Source organism: Mastomys coucha, unplaced genomic scaffold (genome assembly GCF_008632895.1).
Source record: "Mastomys coucha isolate ucsf_1 unplaced genomic scaffold, UCSF_Mcou_1 pScaffold4, whole genome shotgun sequence".
NCBI classification, from domain to species: Eukaryota; Metazoa; Chordata; class Mammalia; order Rodentia; family Muridae; genus Mastomys; species Mastomys coucha.
This window is the reverse complement of record NW_022196910.1, coordinates 56159799-56168649: the sequence shown is the minus strand read 5'-3', so window position 1 is coordinate 56168649 and position 8851 is coordinate 56159799. Positions and strand designations below refer to the sequence as shown.

The following is an 8851-nucleotide window of genomic DNA, read 5'->3' as shown; positions in this document are numbered from 1 at the left end:
ACACACACACACACACACACACACACACACACACACACACACACGAGTACAACGAAGCTCTCTTTAGACACACCAGAAGAAGGCGTCAGATGGTTGTGAGCAACCACATGGTTGCTGGGAATTGAGCTCAGGATCTCTGGAAGAGCAGCCAGTGTTCTTAACCCCTGAGCCATCTCTCCAGCCCCCTAAACATAATTTAATATTCAAGAAAATACCCTTTAGACTGAATAGTTTCACAGGAAAGGTGGAATGGAGAAAAAGATTTTGCCTTACCACAATCTTGGAAATGATTAAAGAAACACAAAAAAATAAAGGCAGTTTCTACTTCCAATTAACATTTCTCTCCCCCAATGGGTCTTTCCTTCACTTGGCAAGAAGCAAGTGCAAGGAAGTTTATAATTTCAATTTTTTTATCGTCTATTTTTATTGATGGTAATTTTAATTTTTTTATCATCTATTTTTAAATGTTTTAACTTATCTTTTAGCCCACCACCCACCAGAGGCAGTGGAAAAGAAAAGAAACGGGGGAAGTGAACCTGTTTAGGAAGGTTCTTTGGAGCAAACATCTATGTTGTTTAAAAATTGACAGTTCAGGGACTGGAGAGATGGCACAGCGGTTAAGAGCACTGACTGCTCTTCCAGAGGTCCTGAGTTCAAATTCCAGCTCACAACCACCTGTAATGAGATCTGACGCCCTCTTCTGGTATGTCTGAAGACAGCTACAGTGTACTTGTATATAATAAATAAATAAATCTTTAAAAAAAAAAAAAGAAAAAAAAATTGACGGTTCAGTTTACAAGTTAACAGCAACAGCTTGATGTACTTGTAAACACTCCACAGATACACCAAGTCTAATAATTCAATAGCATCAACACTCTACAGATACACCACGTCTAATTCAATAGCATCAAGATAACAAGCAAATCAACAATGATGAAACTACCTAACAGTCAAACAGGCCTCAGCTTCAACACGAGTCAACAAGAGAGACCAAGAAAAATACCAAGAAAAATTCTCAACTATGCCTCTCTCAGAGAAACAAAGATCAACAAAGACGTGAGACCAACAAGCATTACACAGCCAGCTCTATAAGCAAGCCAAGCTCAGCCTCCATCACTGTCCATCGAGTCCTATTTAGACCCTCCAGACATGCATGTCCTCCACAGGTCTTGGCTCAACACATGTCTCAACTAAGTTTTGCCTCAATATGTACATCTGTCTCAGCTAACATGACTCTGTCAATCAGCCTGAATCCACAGAAGTGACCAAAAACTATAACACACCACCAAAAGTTTTTTGATGTGTTTCTCTCTAGAGTCCCAACAAATATAACTCAACTACATAATATAAGACAGACCAATATATATATATATGTTATTAACAAAAAAATCTTTTATTACATGTCCTTTCATGTACTTACTTTAACAGAACATTCTTTCATCTATGTCTACTTTAGTTAAACATTCCTTCACAAGTCTCCCTTAGTCTTTCACCTATGTCCACTTCAGCTAAATGTTCCTTCACGTGTTTGCCCCAACAAAACACCATTCAACCGTCTTTCTAAAGAACCCTCAAGTTTCCACTTCAGAAGTTCATTTGTAATTTGTTCAGTTGTCTTTTTTTGTGTGTGTGTGTGTATGTGCATTCTGACCAGATGGGACTTTGAGGTTTTTCTGAAGCACATGAGCATTTGCAGAGGCTAGAAAGAGCTAGGAATGTAGTTTAGTGGTAACAACATTTGCCTAGGCTCTTTGGGGCCTTGGGTTTAATCCATGGTACTATACAAAAGAAAAGCCAGTATTTAGATAGAAGAGAGAAATACTTTTGAAATCCAGAGAGAGTAGAGGCAAGTACTTGGAAGCAAAATGATATGGTTATTTACAGTTATAGAATTTACTCCACCCAAACCTAGCATTGTGGGTCATAGTTTAATCCCAGGACTTGGGAGACAGAGGCAGGAGGACCTCTGTAAGTTCAAGTCCAGCTGGGTCTACAGAGTGAACTCCAGTACAGCCAGAACTACACATTGTCTCAAAACAAACAAAGCAAAACATTAACAAAACATAATTTTCCCTGACCTAAATACATAGTGATTGTTTTAAAATATCTCAACTGTTCTAAGGGAGCAAAATGGAGGCACTAGATTATATAAGTAAACATTCAAGAGTTCCTGACAATAGTTTCTACCAAATCCAGGTACAGAAATATATCTGTCTCTCTCCTCTCTCTCCTCTCTCCCCTCTCTCCCTCCCCCCCACCCCCGAGACGGGGTTTCTCTGTGAAGCCTTGGCTGTCCTCGAACTCAGAAATCCACCTGTGCCGGGCGGTGGTGGCACACGCCTTTAATCCCAGCACTTGGGAGGCAGAGGCAGGCGGATTTCTGAGTTCGAGGCCAGCCTGGTCTACAGAGTGAGTTCCAGGACGGCCAGGGCTACTCAGAGAAACCCTGTCTCGAAAAACATAAAAAACAAAACAAACAAACAGAAATCCACCTGCATCTGCCTCCCAAGCACTGGAATTAAAGGCGTGCACCACCACCACCCCCTGGCCCCCAGAAATAATCTCTTGTGAATTGTGTAAAAGCAATACCTATCAATAAAAAAGCCTATGGCCAATGAGCTGAGGCAGGAAATAGGAGGTGAGAGTTCTAGAAGGGGGTTGGGATGGGAGATCTGCCCTGAACTCTTGAGGAGGATGCAGATGATAAACCTGAGGAAAGGTAACTAACCAGTGGAAGAACTAGAATAAACTGGGTTGTTGAGATATTGAGCTAGTCAGGGGGAATAGAGCAAAAGCTTATGGCCTGAGCATTTATTCATGAAATACTAAGTCTCAGAGTGAGGACGGGATGATAACCCCAAGGCTATAGAAACCTAAATTACAGCCAGAAATTAAGCACACAGGTTACCTCCAGTGATTGGCAGCAGATTTTTTAAAAAGTGATTGTCTCTTTTTTTCCAGCAGAGTACCAACATTAATATCTCTATCCAAAAACAAGTTTAAACTTTTGCTCATTTCCAAGCTCAACTTCCAACTCAAGATTAAATTTAAAAGAGCACTTTTCAAAACTTGCTAATTTTATCTTGAATACACAAATCCTACTTCTAAACTGTGCCGAGGCTGTTTCCTATTCCAAAGGGAGTCAGTCAGGCTCTGATGCAGTTGTCCCCTGTGAGCAGGATGCTCACACACTCAAACATTCACCATCGTCAATCTTGCCAGTACCACTCTAGTTCATAAAAAGTAACTCTGAGAAACCAACAGCAGCCTCAAGTGCAGTTCAGGTACACTGCGGAATCTTAAACTCGGAAATTCCCAAGTACACAAAAGTAGCTACTGGACTTAAGTAAGAAAAACCCTTACTATTATCTAGAGAGACCAAAGCTGGGCATCCTACTGATTAGTGCTACAAAGTGATGCATCCATCAGCCCTCTTATACCCCGTGAGGACAAATTCCAATCTGAAGATTAAGTTGAGTAGAAGAAACCTAAGATATTACAGTAACCTTTCTTTTGGAGTGACTGAAGAGGATGACGTGAACTAAGACAGTTAGTTGTCTTCTCACTTTTTTCCCACTGCAGTACGAGGATGTGGGCCTGTAAATATGTAAGTACTTTACCACTGAGCTCTACCCACAGCCCCAAGCCAGTATATGTTGCAAATAAAACATAAAACAAGTAGGTAATTGGTGCTTTCTATAAATGAATTATAATACGCATTAAGATGTTGGAAGTTCTCAGACTAATCTAATTTTCTAAAAGAATTTAGGGTTGTAAGGCAAGAAAAGCTTTAGGATAGATTTCCTCAATCTACCACCATGTGACTGACAACAGGATGGAAAGCAGAGCCCAGAGGACAGTGGGAAATAAATATGACACAGCCTTGACTTTCTAGAAAGTCATGTAGTAAAGTCATGAAACTCCAGGGTAAGTGAGCTTCCAATTTCATACTTACAGAGTGAATGGCAACAGCCAACAGCTTTTCTCTCAGAAAGACTTCAAAGCTTGAATACACAGCAGTCACCTCCCTGCTTCCTGAAACTCATCTGACCCTGTTGTCTTTTCCTAAGCCTTTATGCTAGACAGTGCAGAGAACACAAAGTGGTCCCCCATACTAATATTATGTATGTACAACCTAGGCAGATTAAAGATGAAACACTGGACTAGCAGAAAGCATGCCACCTTAGCAAACACATGGTAAAGAGTAGTCTAATAACATTCCCTAAACATGTATTATAGTCATCTTTCCTGTATTCAGCAGTTTCTGGCACAGCAGAATCAACTTTCTGGGGCCAATAGTATGTAAGAACTGAAAGCCCAGCTGGGTGGTGACACACGCCTTTAATCCCAGCATTGGGAGGCAGAGGCAAGTGGATTTCTGAGATCGAGGCCAGCCTGGTCTACAGAGTGAGTTCCAGGACAGCCAGGACTACACAGAGAAACCCTGACTCGAAAAACAAAACAAAACAAAACAAAAAACCCACAAAAAAAAAAGAAGTGAAAGCCCAACAGAATCACAAACCCCCAAGGACACAAATTTTACATTTTCTACCTTTGTAGGATTTGAAACCAAAGTCATGATCACTCATATCTAATACTCTTCTCAAAAGTTCCTATCACTTTTTCCTGGAATCTAAAATGGCCACACACACACACACACACACACACACACACACACACACACACACACCTCTCTCCCTCCCTAACTCCCTCCCCCCCCCACCCTGTGTGTGTGTGTGTGTGTGTGTGTGTGTGTGTGTGTGTTTGTGTCTGTCTCTCTCTCTCTCTCTCACAAGAGGAGACCTTCTTGGCTTTGCTCTAACTGACTGTAGGACAAAGGAAAGCAGGTAAAGGAAATGAAGGCTTCACACTTGAGACCCCAGGAAACCGATTTCTATTAAAAGTCTCCACCTCTGTCCCTCAGAGGCAGAAAGCTACTGCTTTTAAGGATAAGTGATGCAGAGTTTGGCAGAAATGTCAAGAAGTCAATAAAGGGAAGTAAAACCTTTAAGAAAAAGCAAATGTTATCTTACCCAAAATATTCAAAGAATAACAATGCAAAAAAAAGGGGGGGAGGTATTTATTTGAACACTTAGAAATCTAGAATGAAGGTCTTTTTTCTTAAACTACTTAAAAAACAGATTCTTGGTGTCATACCAACCTAATACATCAGAATCTCAAAAGGGCAGCTTATAGATCTATATTCTGTAATTATTTATTAATAGCGTACATATGCACACACGTAGCAACAGTCCATGGCACGTATGTAAAGGTCAGAGAACAATTCTGGGTGTCAGTTCTACTTTGACTATGTCTTCTTGACACTGAATCCTTGCTGCCATGCTTGAGTACCAAGTACTTGCAACTCCTGAGCCATTTTGCTAGACTAAGGAGCTATATCTCTCTTTGTTTTTGTTTTTGTTGAAGCTCGGTCTTACTGTGTAACCCTGGCTCACTGGAACTTGCTTTGTAGACTAGGCTGGTCTTACACAGACATACTCACCTTGAAATTAAAGGCATGAGCTACCATGCCTTGCCAGGAACCATGTTTCTTAAAAGGATCTTTACGTATGTGTAGCCATACTTAGAAATAACTACAACTATATTTGGCAAAGTACTTATTTAAAAATTCTAAAAACATCTTCTCATTAAATCCAAATAAAGCTTCCATCTGCTTTATTTTCCCACAAATACTACAAATAAAGATCTCAGTTTCAGGGACTTTATAAAAGTCAAGAAAGAAGCTGGGAGGCTGGAGAGATGACTCAGCAGTTAAAAGCACTGGATGCTCACTCAGATGACCCAGGTTGAACTGCCAGCATCCACACAGCGCTTACAAGGATTTCCAATTGCAGTTCTGGGGTATCTAATGCCCTCTCTGGGCTGTAGAGGCACGATATACATACAGACATAGATGCAGGCAAAATACCCATATACATAAAACAATAAAAAAAATTTAAAAAGTTGGGAAAGAATCATAGATAATCTATTACATACTTAGAATTCAAACAGAGAAGCAGTGAGAATCTTTCTCAAGTATAACCCGACACACAAAAGTGTGCCAAAAGTTTGAATCTGGAAATTGAGGGCATCCTGAGCAAAATATCAAACTATAGCTCCTAAAAATTAATTAATGAGTTAATTATTTTTAAAAGGCAACAAGACCAGGACACACTTGTACAGGGCAAGAGCAAGTTATGTTCAACCCTTAGAAGACCCCATAAAACTGAGAAACAGGAGTGCCAATTAAGTAAGAGAAAGGGATTGCTCTGAAGATACACTATGTCCTATATTATTAATGAGTCCGCTTCTTTTAGGTCTCTCAATAATACTGCTTATTTCCAACTGTTCATTCTCTAAAATCACTTCCACACAATGTCATGATAGTGAGAATTCTGTAACTGCCTCAGGGCTATACCCTAGCTAATTTTACACCAAAATATTCTCTTGAGTCCACATTAAGCATTTTGATCAATCTCAATGTATTTCTGTGAAATAAATATAAGAAATTAAAAATAAATAGGTGTAAATACAAGACACATCTCAGCTAGGGATTTGAAAACTCAACATTTTTATATAAACTCTAGATGCTGAACATTGCAAAGATATTATTTCTATTTCTATCCTAAGACTCTGCTCTGGAAATTAAATAGGTTTGAATAAAGTACTAATTAAAGAGAACAACAACAACAACAACAACAACAAAAAACACTCAAAAACCAGGAAAACTAGAATCTAGGTGGGACAGCTGGTCGAAGCAGATCAATTTGGAGGTTGGCCTCAGATATGGCAAGTTCAAAGACAGCCTGAGCTACAAGAGATCTTTGTCTCAAAAAACCAAACCAAACCAAACCAAAATACAGAAAAGTCACAGAGAATGGATGTGAGGAAAGAAATTAGCATGTTCTAGATTTTGACAGAACACTCAGGCTATTTACAGCTATCACTGCCATCACACTCAGTAGCTGCTAGACAAGTAAGCCTTTATATGACACTACTCACTATTCTTATTTTCCTGGGAGACCCTATCCCATTTAAATTCCCACTCATCAACTTATTTTGATTGTTTTTTGTTTTTCTGGTGTTTTTTTTTTCCCCCAGACAGGATTTCTCTGTGTAATAGAGTCCTAGATGTCCCAGACTTGCTTTGTAGACCAGGTTGGCCTCAAAATCCACCTACCCTCTGTCTTTCAAGTGCTGGATCAAAGGCTTGCACCACAACACTCAGCTGGTGTGGGGGGCTTGTGGGGGTTTTTGTTGTTGCTGCTGTTTTTGAGATAGGGTCTCACTGTGTAGCCCTGACTGACCTGGAGCTTAAGAATTTCATCTGCCTCTGGAAGGCTGGGATTGAGTCAGTGGTCAATGTCTCTGTCCCTCTGTCTAAAAAAGAGGCGATGGGGCTATGGATGACAAACCTAAGCTAAACTAAGGAATGCTGAAAGAGGGAGAAACAGCCTTCCCTAGTTTAAGAGCACACCAATTGGTTAGCTAATAACAAAAGGCCCTAAAAAATATACATACAAGTGACATTATACAAGCTGAGCATGTTGCAGGAACATTTGCATGCAGTTAAAGAAAAAGAGACCATAAATTTAATTAAGGAGGAGGGTGTACATGGGTGGGGTTGGAAGGAGAAAAGGGAATGGAGATATATAATTTTATTATAATCTCAAAAATTAGGAAAACTCAGCAGCCTTCCAATATAATAATGACATATAGAAAAAGAAATCAGAGCGAACAATGAAAACTTTAGGCCAAAAGCAATCCATATATTCAAGCAACTCCAGCAAAAACTCCATTAACAAACTTCATAGAAACAACAAAAAAGTTAAAATAGTATGAATCACAAAGGACCCCCGATAGTCAAAGCAACCCTGGGCAAACGTACAAAGAACTATAATATGGAAATAAACCACCCATCAAAAAAACAGGCTAGTAGGCTGGAAAGATGGCTGAGCAGTCAAGAACGCACACGGCTAATTCAGAGGATCAAGTATGTTTCCGAGCACCCATATCAGGTGACTCAAACCACATGTAACTCCTAAATCCAGGGATATGTGAAGTTTCTAGCCTCCACCAAACCCTGTATTCACATGTGCACACACATGCACACATGCACACACACACATAAATTAGAACAGTTGCTGCTCTTGCAGAGGACTCAGGTTCCGTTCCCAGCACCCCATCCTAGGCAGCATTTATATGAATAAATGCTTAGGGCAATAGCTTTGGCTTGTTCTCTGATTAGCTTGTAAGTTAATTATCTGTTTATTGTAGTTAACCTCTTCTCAGATTCATACAAAGTTCTTCTCCAGTCAGCTCCTATTTCCTAGAATTCCTTCCTCCCTACTTCTCTCTCCCTCCCCCTCTCTGCCAGAACTCCCACCTGCTATTTCCTGCCTCAGCTCATTGGCAACAGGCTTTTTTATTGACAGGTGATGTTTTCATACAATTCAAAAGAAATTCTCTCTATAGTGGGCACAACAGTGCTTTGGTGGGTTGTGGGGTGGTGCAGGGGAACCAGGGTCCCTCTATATAGTCCTGGCTGTCCTGGAACTCTCTATGTAGAAGAGGCTGGCCTCTACCTGTGGGGAGCCGTGAATCTTGAGAGGCATTCGCCATGGCAAGATGGCGCCTACTTCCGCTGTTAACTCCTAGTGAACAACTGTTTGCACATGTGCATAGATGAACTGTTGGCGCATGTGCGTAGAGTGAAAAGGACGCCATGTCACGGCCCATCCCGGGGCGTTACGTAGAGTAATGAGCGAACAACCAATCATGAACAGACACACCACGCTGTGGGCAGATACGCGCACTGTGGTGTATATAAGCAGTGCAGATTTTGGGTTCG

General features: G+C 40.5%; 1 protein-coding gene across 7 annotated transcripts in view; it reads right to left on the bottom strand.

Annotated features, from left to right (window-relative positions):
* Sarnp (SAP domain containing ribonucleoprotein) overlaps nt 1–8851 on the bottom strand; it is a 56721-nt gene that overhangs the window by 12172 nt on the left and 35698 nt on the right. The window lies entirely within an intron of this gene.